Source organism: Bos javanicus, chromosome 17, assembly GCF_032452875.1.
Source record: "Bos javanicus breed banteng chromosome 17, ARS-OSU_banteng_1.0, whole genome shotgun sequence".
Classification (NCBI taxonomy): domain Eukaryota; kingdom Metazoa; phylum Chordata; class Mammalia; order Artiodactyla; family Bovidae; genus Bos; species Bos javanicus.
This window is the reverse complement of record NC_083884.1, coordinates 37,676,631-37,699,934: the sequence shown is the minus strand read 5'-3', so window position 1 is coordinate 37,699,934 and position 23,304 is coordinate 37,676,631. Positions and strand designations below refer to the sequence as shown.

The 23,304-nt window shown below is 39.4% G+C and overlaps 1 protein-coding gene across 1 annotated transcript in view; it reads right to left on the bottom strand.

Moving 5' to 3' along the window:
- FSTL5 (follistatin like 5) overlaps nt 1-23,304 on the bottom strand; it is a 928,941-nt gene that overhangs the window by 21,541 nt on the left and 884,096 nt on the right. The window lies entirely within an intron of this gene.

Below are 23,304 nucleotides of genomic sequence, written 5' to 3'. Positions count from 1 at the left end.
AAGCAGGGTGATAATATACAGCCTTGACGTACTCCTTTTCCTATTTGGAACCAGTCTGTTGTTTCATGTCCAGTTCTAACTGTTGCTTCCTGACCTGCATACAGGTTTCTCAAGAGGCAGGTCAGGTGGTCTAGTATTCCCATCTCTTTCAGAATTTTCTACAGTTTATTGTGATCCACACAGTCAAAAGCTTTAGCATAGTCAATAAAGCAGAGATAGATATGTTTTTCTGGAACTCTCTTGCTTTTTTGATGATCCAGCGAATATTGGCAATTTGATCTCTGGTTCCTCTACCTTTTCTAAAACCAGCTTGAACATGTGGAAGTTCATGGTTCACGTATTGCTGAAGCCTGGCTTGGAGAATTTTGAGCATCACTTTACTAGTGTGTGAGATGAGTGCAATTGTGTGGTAGTTTGAGCATTCTTTGGCATTGCCTTTCTTTGGGATTGGAATGAAAACTGACCTTTTCCAGTCCTGTGGCCACTGTTGAGTTTTTAAATTTGCTGGCATATTGAGTGCAGCACTTTCACAACATCATCTTTTAGGATTTAAAAATAGCTCAGCTGGAATTCTATCACCTTCACTAGCATTGTTCATAGTGATGCTTCCTAAGGCACATTTGACTTCACATTCCAGGATGTCTGGCTCTAGGTGAGTGATCACACAGTCGTGATTTTCTGGGTTGTGAAGAACTTTTTTGTACAGTTCTTCTGAGTATTCTTACCACCTCACCTTAATGTCTCCTGCTTCTTTTAGGCACATACCAATTCTGTGCTTTATTGAGCCCATCTTTGCATGAAATGTTCCCTTTGTATCTCTAATTTTCTTGAAGAGATCTCTAGTCTTTCCCATTCTGTTGTTTTCCTGTATTTCTTTGCCTTGATCACTGAGGAAGGCTTTCTTATCTTTCCTTGCTATTCTTTGGAATTCTGCATTCAGATGCTTATATCTTTCCTTTTCTCCTTTGCTTTTCACTTCTCTTCTTTTCACAGCTATTTGTAAGGCCTCCTCAGACAGCCATTTTGCTTTCTTGCATTCTTTGTCTTGGGGATGGTCTTGATCTCTGTCTCCTGTACAATGTCACAAACCTCCATCCATAGTTCATCAGGCACTCTATCAGATCTAGTCCCTTAATCTATTTCTCACTTCCACTGTATAATCATAAGGGATTTGATTTAGGTCATACCTTAATGGTCTAGTGGTTTTCCCCACTTTCTTCAATTTAAGTCTGAATTTGGCAAAAAGGAGTTCATGATTTGAGCCACAGTCAGCTCCTGGTCTTGTTTTTGCTGACTGTATAGAGCTTCTCCATCTTTGGCTGTAAGAATATAATCAATCTGATTTTACTGTTGACCATCTGGTGATGTCCATGTATAGAGTCTTTTCTTGTGTTGTTGGAAGAAGGTGTTTGCTATGACCAGTGAATTCTCTTGGCAAAACTCTATTAGCCTTTGTCCTGCTTCATTATGTACTCCCAGGCCAAATTTGCCTGTATAATCTTGGACTAATAATGTGGGTCTGGATGCCAGGGAACCTACCATGTACAGATTCTATCACATACTATTTGTGTGGCCATCAGTGATTTATTTTCTTCTTCTGTAAAATGAATATAGTGAGACTTCCCTGGTGGTCCAGTGGTTAAGACTCTGTGTTCCCAGTGCAGTCATTACAGTTTCCATCCCTGGTCAGGGAACTAAGATCTAGCTTACTGCATGGTGTGGTCAAAATAAGTAAGTAAGTAATAAATACGTAAGTAAGTAAATAAAGTCTCCAGTCATTGACATTAACAAAAGAAAAATAAATAAAATAAAATGAGAATAGCAATAACATCTGCTCATAGTACTTTTGCAAAGACCGGATTAATTCATGTAACACAATTGAAAAGACGCCTTGCACATATTCACTGCCATATCTTTGGTATATAAATATTAAATGCTTAGTAATGAATACATTAATTACTTCATGTGCATTAGTTGCTCAGCTGTGTCCAATTCTTTGAGACCTCATGGGCTGTTGTCTACCAATCTCTTCTGTCCATGTGATTTTCCAGGCAAGAACACTGGGGTGGGTTGCCATTTCCTTCTCCAGGGGATCTTCCTGACCCAGGGATCAAACTTGGGTCTCCTGCATTGCAGGCGGACTCTTTACCATCTGAGCTACCAGGTAAGCCTGAATTATTTACTTTAGGGTAAGGTATTAATTGCTATAATTAGGCATGACATTCCATTGGAAAATGGACAGTTCACAGAGACTGACAGAAATTATGAAAGTTTTCAGAAGGAGATAAAGCAAGTGTTGGAAGACAGTGGTCAGATGCAGAACAGGGAAAACTCATTTCAAATATGGTGGTTTAGTTGCTAAGTCGTGCCCAGCTCTTGCAACCCCACGGACTGTAGCCTGCCAGGCTCCTCTGTCCATAGGATTCTCTAGACAAGAATGCAGGAGTGGGTTGCCATTTCCTTCACTAGGGGATCTCCCTGACCCAGGGATCAAATCTAGGTCCCCTGCATTGCAGGCAGATTCTTTACCAACTGAGCTATGATAGAAGCCCCATTTCAAATGTAGGGAAAAAAATAAGCAACATAGTCGGTGACAGTGAATACAAGCTGTCTTGCACTACAAAAGCAACATGCATAAAGTGGAGATATTTATTTCATTCTGCTCTGAGCTCCTTGAGAGGCACGCATTGGGCAGCATATCTACAGTCCTTGTATCTATAACACTGAGCTTTACATGTAAGAGGCACTTGTCATCTCATGCATTATTCTTTAGATAGCTTCCTAAACTTCTCTCAAACACTTCACTCAATCACTTTTCAATCTCCTTCATGCCGAGCTTCCAGGATAACCCACGGCACACACATAATCCCTCAAAAGAAGAGCAGACAAGAAAACTTCAATGTCTGCCTGTTACTGATGGCCCTGAAGATACATTACTGTTCCAGCATTGACCCATTTTTCATACCTTCTCTAACCAGCCCCTCTGTTCTTCCATCTAAATCATATATATTTGCCTACATGAAACAATTTTTCTAACAATAACATATGTATTTTTGTATTACAGTCTTTAATTCTAGATGCTAAAAAATAATGCAGTGGGAAAAGCAGGGAAAATACCAGAAAACAAAGAAAATATGCTACTAAAGGGAAGAGATTAAGTTCCTGAATATTGACCAGTCCTTAGTACTACACCCTTGAGGACTCTTTGCTCTGAAGGACCTGTCGCTGGATCAAACTCCTACGTTAGTTTCCTAACTGTTCTCCACTCCTGTCCTCTGGGACTATAACCTCTACACCAACTGCAGTGGCATCACCCCAATGAAAATCAGGGTTTCATCTGATCCCCTCTCTTTTTAATGGATTCTGTTGCACTCAGAATACAATGTAACCTGCTCTCCTTCTCTAAACCCATCTCCTCTCTCGAGCCACAGTGGCCTGTGGTCTGCATGGCCACAGGCCATGTCAGAAGGATTTCTGTTCGATAAGTTTGAGCTCACAGTTACCTCTTCATAAAATCCTTGGCTTGATTGTTCTCTCATTTTTTTTCAATTAGTATCTTTTCACAAACACCTGCTACATTATTGTTGTCAATAACTTCACATTCTATTTTTCTCAAATTTTGATGCATTTTAGTGTGCCTGACTAGTTGCTGGAATTCCGATCATCACTGGGTACTTGTAGATATTAGTCTCCAATCCTTGAAACTAGAAACCTGGTCCTGAATTCTGTGAGCTCATCCAAGAACTACTTGGGCAAGTTCTGCTCAGTTACAGCAGGCTGTCCTTCAGTCAGCAGTATATAATTCCCATTTTTCATTCTCTATCGATGTCTATAAATTCCTCCTTTGAAGGACTATTGAGAGCACTGTAAATATTGTGCATAAAGTACTCAGTAGACTGCTTGGCGCAAGACATAACGGATATTTGCTGATAGAGCTATTGCTGTTTTTTTTATTTTAATAAAAATGTTTATTTATTTGTCTGTATCATGTCTGTTTCAGCATGCGGCTCTTCATTGCAGTACATGCATTCTCTAGCTGTGGCGCATGGGCTTTGGAGCATGCAGGCTCAGAAGCTGCATCATATGGGGTTAGTTTTCCCTGTCCATGAGGGATCTTAATTCCTTAACCAGGGATTGAACACACTCCTCCTGCATTGCATGGTAGATTCTCAATCACTGGACTACCAGGGAAAGGGTCAGGAGATTTCTGCACAAGAAAACTAGATTTTCCTCCTATACTAAGGAGAATCTTCTTAAGGCTCCAGAACCAATTTTCTTATTTATATTGCCAGATTATTCCAGAAACCAGCTAGGTTTGGAGTTACACCAGAAAAATTGAAGCTAAGCATCCAAGAGGGCTAGGCAAATAGCCAAATATGTAGGTCCCAGCATAGCTCAGGGAATCTGAGCTTCTGCACTGGGCCTTAGGGTTGCCTGTATTGCCTGCTCTCAAGTTAATTTAGCTGACCGTATAACTGAAAAAGCAACACAAAGAAAAAGCGGGCAATTTGAAGTGGGCATTCAGCAGGCCAAAAAAAAAGGCAGGGGGAGGGGGCAAAAAAGCGGGCATTTTCTGCAGGAGGCCTAAATGCTATTCTTCAATACATCTTAAGGAGTTTACTTTTCAAAAATACATCACACCATAATGCAACACATCTATTTCTTGGAGAGGAGAGTATAAGCTTTCAAACACATGGCTTCTTAGCCAGGTGCTTCCTTGGAAAGGACCTGTTGACTGAAATGCATTGCAGCATATTACAATCCGATCACAGCTTCACTTATCTGTTGGAAAGGCATTTATATTGCACTTATTACCTAGTACCTGTTAAAGATGTTTATGGAGACCACAAGGAAGAAATAATTTTTATGATCCTTTTAGTTTGCTATAAATTCAGAAACAATTTTGCTTGAACAGCTGATCTGTGAATTAATAATAAGGGACTATAACTTTTTTCCACTACTTCTTTGGGTTTAAAAATTGACGAGGCTCAAAACTCCATTTCTTTACAGGAAACACATTTCAAAGGCCTAGGGGGGTAATCACCACTTCCTTTATATGGAAATTTCCTTCTAAGATCACACTTTGGCTGGTACAAAATAAATAAAAAGTTTAGCTTTGAGTCCAGTATGACATAAAGTATTATATTCTTTTCTTAAGGACTTCCTGAAAAAATTCTGTGAAAAACCATGTGAAGAATAGTTTCTAGTCAAACAGATCATGCTTTATCTCAGAAATGCTATCTAAAGAAATAATTAACTGAGACTTTTCATCCTGTGTATAACCCTCTCAGTTGCTTTCATTGACTCTGTTTTTGGATTCACTTCCCTGGTGGCTCAGAGGTTAAAGCGTCTACCTGGAATGCAGGATACCGAAGTTCGATCCCTGGGTGGGGAAGATCCCTTGGAGAAGGAAATGGCAACCCACTCCAGTACTCTTGCCTGGAGAATTCCATGGAGGGAGGAGCCTTGTAGGCTACAGTCCATGGGGTCACAAAGAGTCGAACACGACTGAGTGACTTCACTCTTACTTTTCAAGACTAATTCTTTAACTAGTTTTAGCATAATTATTTTGACATTGGAAATAGATTGTTCATTTATTCAAAACATTTACTTACTCTTTACTGGAGTCATATGGCATGAAATGAATAATATAAAGTCCTGAAGGGAAATAGTCTACCCTTCTTAAGGTTTTATTTTTAAGAAGCAGTGAGAAAAATTCTTGAATAGGGTCTGTAGGAGGCCTGAATTTTCCTTTATATGAAGACAAGCTTATACCTCTTTTTCTCCATTGGTTTTAAATTCAATTTAAAAAAATGCTTTCATTTTCCTCTTTTCCCATTTTAACTCTATTTATTTTCCTATAGAAAGGGAATCTTGCTTCTTTCCCATTTTTTTCCTAGCACTTAGTATGCTGATAAGATTTTGTAAATATTCTGTCTCTAAAGGTAGAGATTGGAAGTTAAGTCAAAAAGGGGCAAAAACACTACTTTGGATTTTTCCAAATACATACTCTGCAAATGAGCTTCAATATTTAGCAGTTTAAATTAAAAAAAAAAATTATATGATGTTGGTAGGGTTTTAAAAAGCAGACACTGAAGTTATAGAGAAAGTATATTTAGGAAAGAAAACATTTTTGTACCATAAAATGTTGCTGTTTTGAGTAATGTTTAAGTTTTCCATATTTAGATACTATGTTACATTATGAAAAATATCAGATCTAATGATCATGAGGTGTGTCAGCTTCTGGCCTAATGTCACTCAAACAGGATAAGTTTAGGGTTGATTTGTCATTAAAACTGTATTTGGTAATGTGGTGAATTGAGGTATGTTACAAATACCACAGACATTTGGATGATTATGTATTACATTTTAACAGCTATTCATTGCTGAGGAAGTCCTTATTTCAAAGAACATTTGTCCCCTTTGAGAGAATGATTAACACTTGGTAGTCCTTTTATCTATATAGGACTGCATGGTGACCACAAGGCATTAGAGAGAAGAGCACAGACCATGAGGCTCTGGTTTAAGTCAGTCTTAAGACCTGAGAGTTTGCTTTGAAGCTGGAGGGACTTTGGAGATGATCTGGCTCAATTCCTTCATTTTACAGATGAAAATCTTGAAACCCAGTGAGATTAAAGGATATACCTGAAGTCACACAGTTCACTTATTGAAGAGCTTGGACTGGAGCCTGTGTTCTTAAATTCTATCCTGCTCCTCTCTCAGGAAAGGGATGTTAACAGGCAAAGCTTAAAACTAATGTGGGAGATATTTTTTAGAAGACTGGCTGCACTTTATTTTTATTTTTTGAAGTATAGCTGATCTATGATGATGTATTTGTTATAGGTGTACAGCCAGGTGATCCAACCATACACATATATATCTATTGTTCTTCAGATTCTTTTCTTTTACAGGTTATAACTAAGTGTTGAGTATATTTTTTTGTACCATACAATAAGTCTTTGTTGATTATCTATTTTATATATAGTAGTGAATATCTATTAATCCACAAATTGTAATTTACTCTGTCACCCTCTTTTCCTTTTTGGTATCCAAAAGTTTGTTATCTATGTCTGTGAGTCTATTTCTGTTTTGAAAATATACTCAATATTAATCTCACTTAATATATTAATATTAATTAATATCAGTAATTATTAGAGAAATACAAATCAAAACTACCATGAGCTATCACCCCACACATCAGAATGGCCATCATTAAAATGTCTATAAATAACAAATGCTGGAGATGTTGTGGAGAGAAGAGAACCTTCCTATATTGTTTGTGGGAGTGTATATTGGTAAAGCCATCATGGAGAACAGTATGGAGGCTCCTTAAATAAAAAAGAAAAATGAAAAAAAAAAACAAAAAAAACTAAAAGTACACCTACCTTATGATACTACTCCTGGGCCTGTATGTGGAGAAATAATTTTTTTTTTTAATTGGTTGTTGTTATCTAGTTGCTCGGTCATGTACAACTCTTTATAACCCCATGGACTGCAGCACACTAGGCATCCCTGTCCTTCACTGTCCCTGTCATTTTTTACCCTCTATAAGCTGAAACTCCAATACTTTGGCCACCTCATGTGAAGAGTTGAGTCATTGAAAAAGACCCTGATGCTGGGAGGGATTGGGGGCAGGAGGAGAAGGGGACGACAGAGGATGAGATGGCTGGATGGCATCATTGACTCGATGGACGTGAGTCTGAGTGAACTCCGGGAGTTGGTGATGGACAGGGAGGCCTGGTGTGCTGCAATTCATGGGGTTGCAAAGAGTCGGACATGACTGAGCGACTGAACTGAACTGAACTGATGTATTGGCACATAGACGGAAAAAAACTGTTAACTATTTTGGAGTGTTTAAGGTATAAACCATCAAAAGGTTCCAGAAAAAGTACTTAAAGAAAAAAAAATACACTATTTTCTAGCTAGTATTTCAATCTCTATTTGCTTAATATTACTTTTTGTATAACTTATAGACATTTGTATATCTTCATGTTCTTCACTATATGCAGAGATTCAACTTACTAAGATGAGTTAACCATTTATAGTAATTCTGTTCATATAACATTTATTTAACAACCATTTTCTGTTAGATATTGCATAAAGTGAATGGTTTTACAAGTTCTACCAGCTTACCTCAAGAAGCTTAATATCTAGAGAGAGTATAAGGATAAACAAAATCCTCTGAAATAAAAAAAATGTAATGTAGCTTTAATGGCTGTAATTATAAAAAGTTTTGAGAATTTAGGACATGCACAGAGAATTGTAGATACAGTTAAGGGACGTGAGTCTGAGTGAACTCCGGGAGATGGTGATGGACAGGGAGGCCTGGCGTGCTGCGATTCATGGGGTCACAAAGAGTCGAACACAACTGAGCGACTGAACTGAACTGAACTGAGGGGATAGTCCAGTAAAAATTTGGAAAAATTCCTTAGAACTAACAAGCACAGTTTAATGTGGATCGTCAAGGAAAGGAAGAACCCTGTAGTCAGTATTAAGGTAGATATTTTTAGCACAGAAATTCCACCAAGTTCATTTCTATGACATTCACCTTTGCTCTTCAAGCTTGAGGACACAAGTCTTTGAATAGAATTAAGCAATCATACTTTCTTGGATCTCTAGCTATGAGTGACTGGAAAATAATTTTTTATATTATTTAATCAGTTACCATTGCCAGGAGAAATATCAATAATCTCAGATATGCAGATGACACCACCCTTATGGCAGAAAGTGAAGAGGAACTAAAAATCCTCTTGATGAGAGTGAAAGAGGAGAGTGAAAAAGTTGGCTTAAAACTCAACATTCAAAAAACGAAGATCATGGCATCTGGTCCCATCACTTCATGGGAAATAGATGGGGAAACAGGGGAAACAGTGTCAGATTTTATTTTTGGGGGATCCAAAATCACTGAAGATGGTGACTGCAGCTATGAAATTAAAAGACGCTTACTCCTTGGAAGAAAAGCTATGACCAACCTAGATAGCATATTGAAAAACAGAGACGTTATTTTGCCAACAAAGGTCCATCTAGTCAAGGTTATGGTTTTTCCTCTGGTCATGTATGGATGTGAGAGTTGGACTGTGAAGAAAGCTGAGCACTGAAGAATTGATGCTTTTGAACTGTGGTGTTGGAGAAGACTCTTGAGAGTCCCTTGGACTGCAAGGAGATCCAACCAGTCCATTCCGAAGGAGATCAGCCCTGGGATTTCTTTGGAAGGAATGATGCTAAAGCTGAAACTCCAGTTCTTTGGCCACCTCATGCGAAGAGTTGAGGCATTGGAAAAGACTCTGATGCTGGGAGGGATTGGGGGCAGGAGGAGAAGGGGATGACAGAGGATGAGATGGCTGGATGGCATCCCTGACTCGATGGACATGAGTCTGAGTGATCTCCGGGAGATGGTGATAGACAGGGAGGCCTGGCGTGCTGCGATTCATGGGGTTGCAAAGAGTAGGACACATCTGAGCGACTGAACTGAACTGAATGGTCTCTGGTAGTACTTTAGTTGCTAAGTAGTGTCCAATTCTTTCAACCCCACAGACTGTAGCCTGCTGGCTCCTCTGTCTATCGGATTCTCCAGGCAAGAATACTGGAATGGATTGCCATTTCCTTCTCCAGGGGATCTTCCTGACCCAGGAATCAAACCCAGGTCTCAGGTAAAATGGTTGCCAACTGTCTCAGAGAATTCGGCAAAATGTGGGTTTTGAAAGGACTTACATTCTTTACCAAAAATCATGTTAAGAAAACCAAGCTTCACTACTAGGTAGACTTTATAAATATGCATGTATAGTTTAGCTAGAAATAAGAAAACTCCTAAGCTAAGTGCTAAACAGTGGAAACAGTGTCAGACCTTATTTTTGGGGGATCCAAAATCACTGCAGATGGTGACTGCAGCCATGAAATTAAAAGACGTTTACTCCTTGGAAGGAAAGTTATGACCAACCTAGATAGCATATTCAAAAGCAGAGACATTACTTTGCCAACAAAGGTCCATCTAGTCAAGGCTATGGTTTTTCCTGTCCTCATGTATGAATGTGAGAGTTGGACCTTGAAGAAGGCTGAGTGCTGAAGAATTGATGCTTTTGAACTGTGGTGTTGGAGAAGACTCTTGAGAATCCCTTGGACTGCAAGGAGATCCAACCAGTCCATTCTGAAGGAGATCAGCCCTGGGATTTCTTTGGAAGGAATGATGCTAAAGCTGAAACTCCAGTTCTTTGGCCACCTCATGCGAAGAGTTGACTCATTGGAAAAGACTCTGATGCTGGGAGGGATTGGGGGCAGGAGGAGAAGGGGACGACAGAGGATGAGATGGCTGGATGGCATCACTGACTCGATGGACGTGAGTCTGGGTGAACTCCGGGAGTTGTTGATGGACAGGGAGGCCTGTGCTGCAATTCATGGGGTCGCAAAGAGTCGGACATGACTGAGCGACTGAACTGAACTGAACTGACGTGCTAAATGTTTAATAGTAGAAGCTGACTTTAATATTTTGCACAAATTACATCAGACATGAGAGTAAGATCATCAGTTCTTCTACTGTGGAGAGTTTAACTGACTGAAGTCTCAGCTGCTGTGCTTTGAACTCTACAGCTGCCTTTGTGAAATGATCGTGTTGTTCACAGGCTTCTCTGAGCCAATGGCTGAGTATAGTCCTTACAGTAGTAAATCAGGCTCATTTCTACTAAAGTGAGCCATCTCTAAGTGGGGCTTTTGGCTCCAGGACTTCCAGTGGCATTGTTAATTCTTCCTTAGGCTCTATGGTAGTCTAAGATGCTTTGCCCAAACTAATTTTCTTGCAGACCATTCTTCTTCACTTAGGCTCACACATGCACCATGGGTAGACATGCAGCGTAATCAGAAATACACCATGGACAAACAGACACCATGAACAGATATGGACCATGGACAAACAGACACAATGGATAGACATAGTAGACACCATAGACACAATGGATAGACTGAGATATCACGATCAGATGTATATCCTGGGCAGATAGCTCTCCCAGGCCTGCCTGGATGTCTCCCCATTGTTCTCACAAGTATTTCTCCTAATATACATATCTTGCACAATGCTTCATATCTACTTTGCAAAAGACCCAGAATAAGACATATGCATAGAAACTGTACATAAAGATAACCTCTGATTATGATGTCATATCATAACTATGACAAATTTTCAACAAAAGCAATGAATTATTGTTATTTAAGAAATTCAGTCTTCACAGTAAACAATTAAAACTAGCCCATTCCCTGGAAACTCTCAGAAATGCTACTCAAATTGGTCAATGAATACAACACTTTATACTTCTACCATACAGAAAAAGGGCTTCCCTTGTAGCTCAGTCGGTAAAGAATCTGCCTGCAGTGCAGGAGACTCGGGTTTGATCCCTGGGGTGGATGATCCCCTGGAGAAGGAAATGGCGACCCAATTGCCCAGAATATCTTGTGGACAGAGGAGCCTGGTGGGCTGCAGTCCATATGAAGCATTGTGCAAGAAATTTATATTAGGAGAAACACTTGTGAGAACAAATGGCGAGACAGCCAGGCAGGCCTGGGAGAGCTATCTGCCCACGATATACATCTGATCGTGATATCTTTGTCTATCCATTGTGTCTATGGTGTCTATGTCCATCCATTGTGCCTATGCCTATCTTTTGTGTCTGTTTGTCCATGGTGCATATCTGTTCATTGTGTCTATTTGTCCATGGTGTATTTCTGATCATGGTGCATGTGTGAGCCTAATGACTTCCCTGGTGGCTCAGATGGTAAAGTGTCTGCCTACAATGTGGGAGACCTGGGTTAAATCCCTGGGTTGGGAAGATCTCCTGGAGGAGGAAATGGCAACCCACTCCAGTATTCTTGCCTGGAAAATCCCATGGATGGAGGAGCCTGGTAGGCTACACTCTCCATGGGGTCGCAAAGAGTCAGACATGACTGAGCGACTTCACTTTCACTTTTCATACAGAAAAAACTGGACTTTCTCAAAGGAGTCAGGAAAGCTTTTTAAAATTTGTTTTATTTTCTGAATGTAAAATAGGCCTTCCATGTTTTGTCATGTACACATGCTTCTGCACACGCTCTTTCATCTATCTATAACAACCTCCCTCAGAAATCTCCCCTTGTTTGGCTGACAATTTATTAAGTAAGATACAACTTTTTGTTATGGTCTCAAGGTAATCATGATTAAGAGAAAATCTACAACAAATGCAAACAAAAGATGCTTACTTGTCAAAGGAAGGCAAAGGCTTAAGAACACATCTGTATGGGGTCAAAACTTGATACAGAGGACACACAGCAGAATGCTCCTAGTTGGAACGGCAGTTCTACCAGCCCTCAGGTCCCCAAAGAACATGAAATTGCTGGTGATATCCCTTTACATATGATAATGAGCTAGAAAAGTCTTTTCTTCTGTTTCTGGTTTTCATTCTCAAGGGATCTGTATTCTTTCCCACATTCTTCCAAGTCTTTAGGTGATTTTGGCTATTGCCTGCTTGTCTGGTGTCAGAAACTAAGCATTTTTTAATGGTTCCTAGAGAAGAGGTGAGCTCATGTTCAATTTTCTGGGCAAACTATCCACCAGCATTTTCATGTCACAAGCTCTACATTCTGGTATTTCTTCAAAATCCACTGTACACATTACTGCTACTGCTACTTCTTCCCTGACTTCTCCAAAATGGTTGCATCCTGTCTTTCTCTTAGAAATGTCTTGATGCTACATCTATTTTAGCACTTATCATAATGCATCAGACTATGTTTATATATTAAACTATTTTACTAGGTTTGGAAGACTTGAGGGTCAGTCCTCATTAAAACATATGTGTTAAAGTTTTCTCTATCAACTCTGTCCATCTCAGCCTATCTTTGCCTACAGATGATCAGATTGAGCCTGACAAAGAATTGGGACATTTTACCCTTTCTTAATAATTAGAAGGGTTAACTCTTTCTTGAGACAGAAATAAAATAAAAGCTTTTCCTGAGTAATTTCAGTCTTGCAGCAGAAAGTTCCTGAAATAGTTTCAAATAACTTCTATTAATTACATTCAATCCTTCCCTTACTGAGCATTCTGAATTGGCACCATGTGCCAGGCAATGAGCTAAATATTGGAGTAGGAATACAATAACAGACAATGATTCTGCTACTCAGGACCTGACTCTGATGGTGAATACAAATATGTGAACAAATAATTTTTGAAAAATCACTTCTGCTATTGTAAAACTTTCATAGAATTCTATGAAAGTATAATTTTGAGAGGCTGGAATAAATTTAACAGAGGAGATTAGGTGTAGAGACAGTGACACATAAGAAAGTCTAACATAGTAGAAGCCTAGTGAGCAGAGTATCTAAAGCACAAGATGAATATTAGGAACTAGCAGCTAGCAAGGATGAAAAGAAAAAAATTGAGAAGAACTAGATCACAAATGGACACAATCCAATGATAATTTCTTTTAAAGTTAATGAGGATTATTACTACCTTGGAAGCATTGACTTGGTTCTAAATGCAATATAGTAATTGAGACAATTAGACAAATAAGAATATATATTTTTGAAAGCAGAATTTAGAGCTTGTGTTGGTCTTGTGAAACTGGGAAGTGACATGGAGGGTGAGCTGTGCACGTGGAAGCAGAAATCACTGCAAGATTTGGCCTCCAGAGGAATTATTGCTCAGGCTGAGCTTAGATGCTGTGAGATAACAACAGATAAAACAAGCTTAAAGGGATGGAATTGAGATGGAGGATTATACATTGCTAAATGGGGGGCTCTTTTTTTTTTTTCTCGTGTTGATTTAGGACCAATGATAGTCAAGGCAAATAGCTCCATCCAAGGCCCTAGCACATCAAGGCTGCTCAGAATGAGAATGCCAGGCACATGTGCAAACATTGCCTCAATAAGGAGAATGGAGTTTCATTAGAGGCAAGGAAGGTGCAGAAAAATGTTGGTAGAGGTCTGTAGATGTAAGGGAATTTAACTCAAATAGCTGTTTATAAAAGTGGGATAATGTCAAGGTATTTGAGGTAATTTCCTGCCTAGAAATCTCTGAGATTTTTCACATCTGTCTTTAAGTGGGCCAAAGTCTCTACTTATTTTTACTCTCTTATGTTCATAATGTACCAGAGAGAAAATAAAAACCGTAACTTTGACATAAGTGAGCAGCTCATTGCACTGATTGCATTGGTGGTGAAAATGAATATACAATTCAAAAAAATACTTTAAAATCTTTCATATGGAGCCTTCTAATTGCCCTTTTATTTCTTGCTGATGATAAAGAAAATAGGCTGCCCCATTAGCATTGTATCTAGCCATAGAATGATACTTTTACAAAGTCCTATGAAGAAAATTCATAAATGTCTAACACACACCAGGGGTTATTTTTCAGTTCTGCAATTCATAAATGTAAATGAACAAAAGATAATTGAATTGAATTAAAATATATCATTACTGGACTAAGTTTCAAAAGTAAAATTAAATTGATGGATCTACATTATGAATTAACTACTATACTCCAGATGCTTGAATTTTTTACAGAATAGTTAATTATCATATAAAAAGCAATGCTTTGAAAGAGATAAGCAGTCTACTCTGATACAATAGATTAGAAACAAAAATCTGTCTTGTTCTAATTCCTTTCTCTCATACTTGAAATGTATCCTGTCTAAGGCTTATGCCAGTAACATTTCATAGTGAGGACAAATATTATTGATCACAGAGTATTTAACAGACTGGCAGCTATGAAGGAATCTCTCAAATGATGATGAAAATATGGAATGAGCAAGCTTGTTTTCTACTGGAAGTGATTTAAGCATTAAACACACATTATAATCAACATAATTTAGTTGATTAAGTATAATTCAATTAATTGATTCAAAATCCCCTCTTTTTTATTTTGCAGAGAACACACCAAGGGTGATTACATATCTGGATAACTTGATAATGTATTTGTTTTCTTTCTCCTTATATTATAATGTGCTATTTTTTAATAGATTAACAAAGAACATGTCTACAAAAATGTCCCATAAAACAAGTATCGGAAATGTATCTAAAATACAAATAACAGTTCAGCATCTCTTCACAAAATGGAACAAGAAGAGATTAGTAGTAAGTAAAGGCAAATTGTAAATAGAGGTCAGTGTGTATATATGTGTGTTGGGGGAGTGGGTGGGTACGGGGCATGGAGTGTCATCAGCCAGCAGAACCAAGTGTTCAAAACCACTCAGACTCAGCATTCAAACAATACCGTGTCCACACGCAACCTAGTTCCAAAATTTAATAGCAGCATAACACTGAGAAAGCATACAAAGGATGAAGCATTGCCTTGCAAAATTAAATGTTTAATAAAGATCAATTATTTGTGAAGTGATTTAAAAACTATATGACAACTGATAGCACAGAGGCACCAATCCGTTAGAACATGTGACAACCTACGTACATCTGCTTAACAGAAGCCTTGATTATTTAATGCACACACAGCAGAGCTATGTAAAACATATGTACACACAGGGTAATTGAAACCAATTGACACTTTCAAGTTTGTGTTAATCAAAAATTAATTTAGACATGCACTGAGTTGTAGAGCTATCCTTTTGTGCATCTAAGAATTGTGTCAGGAAAGTTCTCAAAGCAATGGCCAGAATGAGTTGATTCTGACATATGTTCTACAAGTGATTAAAGATGGATTATTGCCATTTTCAGAAGCTGCAGGTCCTGACAGATACAGATAATGCCAAACAGTACAATATCTGCTCATATTATCTGTCTTGGCAAAGAATAAGGTGACTCAGCATGTCATCTCACAATGACAAGTCTGCTTTTTATTTTATTTTTTCCTTTTTAAGTAGCAAAAAGAACAGCTAAGTGTTCCAGAGAACACACTGCAAATGAGCATGTCATTACTGACTCTGCAAGGAATTCACCAACATACAGATCTTTGTTCCTTCCATTGTTCTGCAGAGAACACAGCAAGAGTGATTGCATATCTGGGCTTCTTGATAATGTATTTGTTTTCTTTCTCCTCCCACCCACAGAAAGTCTCTGACAATCTCATTTACAAACAGAGTGGGTTCTGTCTTGTTTTCCTCAAGCTGTTCTGAGTTTTCTAATGAACGTCCCTCTATGCTGGTGATTTGTTCATTCTGTTCAAAATACTGACCTCCTTCAGGACCTGCCAGATGTCACAGCTTGATGTCTTCTTATTTTGTAGGTTGTTGCCTTTACCACATTTTCCTCTCAGCCTTGAGGAAATGAAGGTCTCTATCATGTTTGTGATTTCAACCACTAATAGTGTTGTACTTTAAAGGGTCTGAGATGTCTTACACTATAGGATTGACATTTACAGTGCTGCATATTTATCCTAACAGAAAAAACTGTGAGAGCTTACTTTTTTTAACTTGTTTGGGGGACATACTGATATTCCTAGTCAACTGAGGAATACATTTTGAGAATGTTCAAGCCTTTGCCTGCTTGGTAGTCATTACATAATAAGCATGCAGATTTATCTTGACTACTTTGGTAGTAACATTTCAAAAATTTCCCAGTAATCCATTTGACAAGTATTTATCTAGATTTCTTCCATGTGGTCTTTGTTACAGAATGGTTTTCCTCTAAATTTTTTTGGCCAAAGATAAGACTCTCAACAGAGCTCACAGCAGTTGTCTAAAGCATCATTGCTCATGACTGACAAGAAAAAAAAAAGAAACAAAAACAAAACCCAACAAACTATTCTTGGTTTTGAGCCTCTATTTCCTGTTTGCTAAAGAGTATGATTTACTCTCTCTGCTGCTGCTGCTGCTAAGTTGCTTCAGTCATGTCTGACTCTGTGTTACCCCAGAGATGGCAGCCCACCAGGCTCTGCCCTCCCTGGGATTCTCCAGGCAAGAACACTGGAGTGGGTTGCCATTTCCTTCTCCAATTTACACTCTCTATAGGACCAATATTAAAATAAACAAATAAACAAGGCTTCCTGAGTTTTATAAGTCAATTACTAAATATACTAAACGTCAACTGCAGATGACTTTGTTCTTCATTGTGTTACAATTTGATAAATTTCATTTAAAAAAAAAAGAATTACTCTTTTTTGAAAAATATTAGTCATGGAGTAGGTAGCGTTCTAATTTACGTATAAATCTTATCAGTTATTCAACCTTGCTGTACACTACATTGATGCTAAATTAAAACTGAGGAATCTAATCAAATATCAATGAAATATTTCTAATTAATTATATTTCTAATGAAATATCAACTCCAATATGCACACTTTGAACCAAAATATTTATTGAGTAAATGTCTCTAAAGCATTTTCAGAATGGCATGAAAGACATAAATCTCAAACAAACAATCTAGGAGATTTATAATGAAATCTACCCGAGAGAGAAGAAAACAAAAAAAGATTCTTTAGATGTTAGAAGAATGACAGTGTGTCCCGCATTGAAGGTTTCTTCAATCACCTGTTTTAGTCAAATCCTAAATGACATAAAGCCTTCCCTTTAAGAAAGGTCCTAGTGAGTTTTCTCTTCTTAGCACTTAGAGAAGATGAGGATTTGTGCAAGCTGTAGAGATGGATGCCCAGACTGAATAGGTGAATTGCCCTATTTATAGGTGCCATAATCTAAGGAACTCAGAAAAATTCTTAGATGGCAATCTTATAGGTTTGGTGTTACCCTTGAGCTGACTCAAGTAATCAAAAAATCTTCAACTGATCTGTCTCCATACAATGTTACACAACTAACTGATAAGTGTTTACTCTCTTCCTCCACAGCACCTAAGGCCATGGGGAAGTTTTCAGCAAGCTACAAACTGGGCATATTTTTTCTTTTATGAGGAATCACCATGCCAGAGAAACATTACTAAGTGCAGCATTTTTTAACAACAAATATTTACTGAGTGTTCATTAATGTAACTACTTTAGGAGACAATATGACCAAAAAAACCCCCCATCATCCCAAGGGAAAAAGAAACAGCATTTGTTTATCACTTACTATGTGCCAGGAACTACGTAAAATCCTACAATCAACAAAATAGTGTGAAGCAGGTAATATGTGTATTTTAGACATAAGGAAACCCAATATTAGACTTTCATTTTTAAATAATAGGATATCCAATACAAATATATTAAATGAAAAAAAGAAAAAAAAAAAAAAAAGGAGCGCTCTCATAGAGGAAATGCTGGAACGAGCTCAAATATAGCTGAAATTTGCTCTACAGAAATGTAATCACTGATCTCACACGCTAGTAAAGTAATGCTCAAAATTCTCCAAGCCAGGCTTCAGCAATACATGAACCATGAACTTCCAGGTGTTCAAGCTGGTTTTACAAAAGGCAGAGGAACCAGAGATCGAATTGCCAACATCTGCTGGATCATGGAAAAAGCAAGAGAGTTCCAGAAAAACATCTATTTCAGCTTTATTGACTATGCCAAAGCCTTTGACTGTGTGGATCACAATAAACTGTGGAAAATTCTGAAAGAAATGGGAATACCAGACTACCTGACCTGCCTCTTGAGAAACCTGTATGCAGGTCAGGAAGCAACAGTTAGAACTGGACATGGAACAACAGACTGGTTCCAAATAGGAAAAGGGTACGTCAAGGCTGTATATTGTCACCCTGCTTATTTAACTTATATGCAGAGTACATCATGAGGAACACTGGGCTGGAAGAAGCACAAGCTGGAATCAAGATTGCTGGGAGAAATATCAGTAACTTCCGATATGCAGATGACACCACCCTTATGGCAGAAAGTGAAGAGGAACTAAAAAGCCTCTTGATAAGAGTGAAAGAGGAGAGTGAAAAAGTTGGCTTAAAGTTCAACATTCAGAAAACGAAGATGATAGCATCTGGTCCCATCACTTCATGGGAAATAGATGGGGAAAGAGTGGAAACATATCAGACTTTATTTTGGGGGGCTCCAAAATCACTGCAGATGGTGACTGCAGCCATGAAATTAAAAGACGCTTACTCCTTGGAAGAAAAGTTATGACCAAAGTCCGAGGTCAGAGGTGGCGACAAGAGGAGTTACTCCGCGTCTGAGGTCAGGGGTGGCGGCCGGAAGGAGCTACCCCCAATCCGACGTCAGGGGGGGCGGCCGAGAAGAGCTACCCGGCGTCCGAGGTTAAGGGCAGTGGCCAGGAGGAGCTATCCCATGCCCCCACGCCCGAGGCCAGGGGCGGCGGCGGGGAGGAGCAACCCCATGCCAGAGGCCTGGGGCAGCAGCCAGGAGGACCAACCCCACGTCCAAGGAGCTGTGGCTGCACGGGCACAGGAGGGACTAGAGGAGCTATCCCACGTTGAAGGTCAGGAAGGGCGGCAGTGAGGAGATACGGCTCATCCAAGGTAAGGAGCAGTGGCTGCACTTTGCTGGAGTAGCCGTGACGAGATACCCCACGCCCAAGGTAAGAGAAACCCAAGTAAGACGGTAGGTGTTGCAAGAGGGCATCAGAGAGCAGACACACTGAATCCATACTCACAGAAAACTAGTCAATCTAATCACACTAGGACCACAGCCTTGTCTAACTCAATGAAACTAAGCCATGCCCGTGGGGCAACCCAAGATGGGCGGGTCATGGTGGAGAGATCTGACAGAATGTGGTACACTGGAGAAGGGAATGGCAAACCACTTTAGTATTCTTGCCTTGAGAACCCCATGAACAGTATGAAAAGGCAAAATGATAGGATACTGAAAGAGGAACTCCCCAGGTCGGTAGGTGCCCAATATGCTACTGGAGATGAGTGGAGAAATAACTCCAGAAAGAATGAAGTGATAGAGCCAAAGCAAAAACAATACCCAGCTGTGGCTGTGACTGGTGATAGAAGCAAGGTCTGATGCTGTAAAGAGCAATATTGCATAGGAACCTGGAATGTCAGATCCATGAATCAAGGCAAATTGGTGTGGTCAGACAAGAGATCTCAAGAGTGAATGTCGACATTCTAGGAATCAGCGAACTAAAATGGACTGGAATGGGTGAATTTAACTCAGATAACCATTATATCTACTACTGCGGGCAGGAATCCCTTAGAAGAAATGGAGTAGCCATCATGGTCAACAAAAGAGTCCGAAATGCAGTACTTGGATGCAATCTCAAAAACGACAGAATGATCTCTGTTTGTTTCCAAGGCAAACCATTCAATATCACAGTATCCAAGTCTATGCCCCAACCAGTAACACTGAAGAAGCTGAAGTTGAATCGTTCTATGAAGACCTACAAGACCTTTTAGAACTAACACCCAAAAAAGATGTCCTTTTCATTATAGGGGACTGGAATGCAAAAGTAGGAAGTCAAGAAACACCGGGAGTATCAGGCAAATTTGGCCTTGGAATACGGAATGAAGCAGGGCAAAGACTAATGGAGTTTTGCCAAGAAAATGCACGGGTCATAACAAACACCCTCTTCCAGCAACACAAGAGAAGACTCTATACATGGACATCACCAGATGGTCAACACCAAAATCAGGTTGATTATATTCTTTGCAGCCAAAGATGGAGAAGCTCTATACAGTCAGCAAAAACAAGACCAGGAGCTGACTGTGGCTCAGACCATGAACTCCTTATTGCCAAATTCAGACTTAAATTGAAGAAAGTAGGGAAAACCACTAGACCATACAGGTATGACCTAAATCAAATCCCTTATGATTATACAGTGGAAGTGAAAAATAGATTTAAGGGCCTAGATCTGATAGAGTGCCTGATGAACTATGGACTGAGGTTTGTGACATTGTACAGGAGACAGGGATCAAGATCATCCCCGTGGAAAAGAAATGCAAAAAAGCAAAATGGCTGTCTGGGGAGGCCTTACAAATAGCTGTGAAAAGAAGAGAAGCTAAAAGCAAAGGAGAAAAGGAAAGATATAAGCATCTGAATGCAGAGTTCCAAAGAATAGCAAAAAGAGATAAGAAAGCCTTCTTCAGCGATCAATGCATAGAAATAGAGGAAAACAACAGAATGGGAAAGACTAGAGCTCTCTTCAAAAAATCAGAGATACCAAGGGAATATTTCATGCAAAGATGGGCTCGATAAAGGACAGAAATGGTATGGACTTAACAGAAGCAGAAGATATTCAGAAGAGACGGCAAGAACACACAGAAGAACTGTACAAAAAAGATCTTCACGACCCAGATAATCACGATGGTGTGATCACTGATGTAGAGCCAGACATCCTGGAATGTGAAGTCAAGTGGGCCTTAGAAAGCATCACTACGAACAAAGCTAGTGGAGGTGATGGAATTCCAGTTGAGCTATTCCAAATCCTGGAAGATGATGCTGTGAAAGTGCTGCACTGCATATGCCAGCAAATTTGGAAAACTCAGCAGTGGCCACAGGACTGGAAAAGGTCAGTTTTCATTCCAATCCCAAAGAAAGGCAATGCCAAAGAATGCTCAAACTACCACACAATTGCACTCATCTCACACGCTACTAAAGTAATGCTCAAAATTCTCCAAGCCAGGCTTCAGCAATATGTGAACTGTGAACTTCCTGATGTTCAAGCTGGTTTTAGAAAAGGCAGAGGAACCAGAGATCAAATTGCCAACATCCGCTGGATCATGGAAAAAGCAAGAGAGTTCCAGAAAAGAATCTATTTCTGCTTTCTTGACTATGCCAAAGCCTTTGACTGTGTGGATCACAATAAACTGGAAAATTCTGAAAGAGATGGGAATAACAGACCACCTGACCTACCTCTTGAGAAATTTGTATGCAGGTCAGGAAGCAACAGTTAGAACTGGACATGGAATAACAGATTGGTTCCCAATAGGAAAAGGAGTACCTCAAGGCTGTATATTGTCACCCTGCTTATTTAACTTATATGCAGAGTACATCATGAGAAACGCTGGACTGGAAAAAACACAAGCTGGAATCAAGATTAACGGGAGAAATATCAATAACCTCAGATATGCAGATAACACCACCCTTATGGAGGAAAGTGAAGAGGAACTCAAAAGCCTCTTGATGAAAGTGAAAGTGGAGAGTGAAAAAGTTGGCTTAAAGCTCAACATTCAGAAAACGAAGATCATGGCATCTGGTCCCACCACTTCATGGGAAATAGATGGGGAAACAGTGGAAACAGTGTCAGACTTTATTTTTCTGGGCTCCGAAATCACTGCAGATGGTGATTGCAGCCATGAAATTAAAAGAGGCTTACTCCTTGGAAGGAAAGTTATGATCAACCTAGATAGCATATTCAAAAGCAGAGACATTACTTTGCCAACAAAGGTCCATCTAGTCAAGGCTATGGTTTTTCCTGTGGTCATGTATGGATGTGAGAGTTGGACTGTGAAGAAGGCTGAGCACGAAGAATTGATGCTTTTGAACTGTGGTGTTGGAGAAGACTCTTGAGAGTCCCTTGGACTGCAAGGAGATCCAACCAGTCCATTCTGAAGGAGATCAGCCCTGGGATTTCTTTGGAAGGAATGATGCTAAAGCTGAGAGTCCAGTACTTTGGCCGCCTCATGCGAAGAGTTGACTCATTGGAAAAGACTCTGATGCTGGGAGGGATTGGGGGCAAGAGGAGAAGGGGACGACAGAGGATGAGATGGCTGGATGGCATCACTGACTTGATGGATGTGAGTCTGAGTGAACTCCGGGAGTTGGTGATGGACAGGGAGGCCTGGCGTGCTGCGATTCATGGGGTCACAAAGAGTTGGACACGACTGAGCGACTGAACTGAATGTAATCATAACTCATTTTTTTCCCCTTGATCTATTGGTTTTGCATCTTCTCTCTTGGTTTCAGGTCTAAGCTTCATGTGGTATAATAATAGGTATTGTAGCTCTAGATCCTCTAGGCAAATGTACACAAAACCCAGAAGTCTCTTTCTCAAAAGCGGCAGCAAAATGGATGGATTCTGAGTGGGTTCCATGCCCATGTTTGAATTAAATATTGTGGCCAGAGAGAATCTGAGAATCTTTTGGTCTAAGCCTCTGGCAGGTGCTTCACCTCACCAGTTAGTAAGTGAAAAAACTTATGCAAAATTGAGACCTAATACGAGGGCAGGAAGAGCCTCTAGCAAACTAATGTGCTTAGAATCACTCTGCAGTAAGTGTGATTCACTAAATTTGAATCTATGTTCTTACAGTTTCAAAGTATGAGTTCTTTTTAAAAACAATTAAAAAAATAATACAGAAGCTTATTTACAAAACAGAAACAGAATCACAGATTTGGGGAAAAAAATATATATATATGGTTACTAAAGCGGAAACATAGGAAAAGGAGGAGTTTGGAATGAACATACACACACTAGTATATAAAAATAGATAATTAACAAGGATCTACTCTATAGCACAGGGAAACCTACTCAATATTTGGTGATACCTTATATATAGAGAGTCTA